We start from the raw sequence: 2152 nt of genomic DNA on the forward strand, positions 1-2152 counted from the left end.
TTCTGGGAGCATCATCAGGTCTTAACCAAGTGCCTGAAGCTTTACAGGACGGAGCCAATCTGGTTTAAAGCTGAAGTCCACCGCTCAGCGTGGACTCGGACAGCTGCCTACCCCTTCTGAGCCCGTGACACCATCGGTAAACCAGAAGTTACTTTCCTCGAGACCTCGAAACCAAATTGTACCTGCTATTGTTTGTTGGTTGTTCCGGCTCCACAGACGCTTCCCTGAACATGTCCCTCTCCCCAGACCTGTTCCCTCCCAACTTCTCACAAAAGGGAGGTGACCTCTTCCTGACTCATTCTAACGCCTCAATTTCTGCTTCAGAGAAAGATGCCTTAGGTCATCATATAGTTTGACAAGAACCCCAGATCCCCTCTGGACCGTCCTGGTTCTAGGAAGACTTGAGGGCACTGCAGTGGATTGTTGACTGACTAGAGCTGAGCTTTCATGTCCTTCTAGAACCTCCAACTATGGCCCCTGGAGTTTTATAAATATGAATCACCTGGATCACCAGCAAGGGGCCCAGTGCAGCCTGGGAAAGCTCTGCTGAATGTAAAGACACTGGCAGAGAGCTCGATATTCAAATGGGGACAGTCTAGCGCTTCCTTTGTTGTTAGGCTCAGACTAACCTGAGGCCCCCTGTTTTCTTACTTTGAATCATTGGGCTAAAGATTTGGGCAGTCTGTACTAAGGAGGAAAATGGTAGGTGGGTATGGGTAGAGTAGGTCAGGTGAGCATTAAGCAAAGGGCTCTAGGAAAGATGAGAGGGTCACCAAGTCCTCCCTCAGGACTCAGAGACTTCCCTCTCATCCTATGGGGACCGGAACTGCAGAACTTTCCCAAGTGTGGCAAGGACTTAGCAACCAAAGTTTGAAATAAACCAATCAAGACCCTCAAAGTCAGACAAACAGCTTGTGCGGTCAACAGCACGTTTGTAGGTCTTTCTGGTTAGTATGCACTTCTTTAGAAACTGCTAAACAGCTTCGACTGGATTTGCTAGCTGGTCATCTTATTATGTCCAGCAGGTGGTGGCTTTTCCATGGCCAGCTTGCTTGGCTTGTCTTCACTACAGATTCCTTAGGAGGAAGAGTCACACTCTTTCAGGATCCAGCAGGGCTAACAAGCTGTAAGTTGTTCAGGGTGCGGGAACTGGGGGAAGAGGCCAGTATGTTTAGAGATCTTTGGGGGACCTGGGGACTTAGAGGGGGGCACCCACTCACAGGCAACCAAAGCTGACAGTATGGAGAGGTTCACAATAGAACATGGTCTTCCTACTTCAAACCTCTTGTTCCTTCCCATGAGCAGTTGCTCCGACCAGCTCATGGGCATGGAGTTTTGCTTTTGAAAACTATGTCCAGAAATGTACTTCTTGTAGAAAACGGAAAAGAAAAAAAAAACTGTGCAGAGGGTGCAGAGTATTGGCAGCTGGGGTAGGGTGGAGTCAATCAAGTTCAGGATCTGAGCTGGAGGTTGAGAGAGGCCATTCCCCTCACAGCCAGGGCCAGAGTTTAGCCTTAGCATGTGTAAAGAAAAGGTAAGCACTGCCATGATATGAACGGCAGTTACCTGGGTGTGCTTCTTGCTTAAAATTAGAGGCAAAAATAAAACGTAAAATTGTGGTACAGGAAGAGGAAAACCCCACAAAACAACTTGGCAGCCAAAAGAGTCAAAGACACAGAACGGGCTGCTGTCTGCCCCATCCGCAGAATTGCGGGAATCTTCCCTGGTAATGTCTGTCTCATGGATGTTACTTGTCCCTTCACTATCACCAGCCAGTCTCCCAGGCTCGCTGCCCTAAGAGTCACCTCCTTCCTTCCTGCAGGCATGTAGCTCCCAGACAAATTTTGCAGTTGCCCCTATAACTCCCAGCCTGCAGCTGAGCTCAAAACCGGGAATGTATCCTCCGCGAGCCTGGATGAGAAAGTTGCACACATTAACTCACCCAGCGGAAAGATGGAGAGCTAATTAGAGTTAAAAGGAATGGAGTGCCAAAGTGGGGAGGTTTTGGATAGGTTATTGATGAATAGCGATCACCTGCGTGGCTTGCAACACAGGGAAGTGCCGTGCCAAAGCCGCTTCATCTACTCCCGGCAGGCAGGTGGCACCCAGAGGTGGAACAGGAGAGTTCAAACTCCCAACCCAGTCCTGCAGA

This window comes from Acomys minous, assembly GCF_964271855.1.
Source record: "Acomys minous genome assembly, chromosome: 3".
In the NCBI taxonomy this organism is placed as follows: domain Eukaryota; kingdom Metazoa; phylum Chordata; class Mammalia; order Rodentia; family Muridae; genus Acomys; species Acomys minous.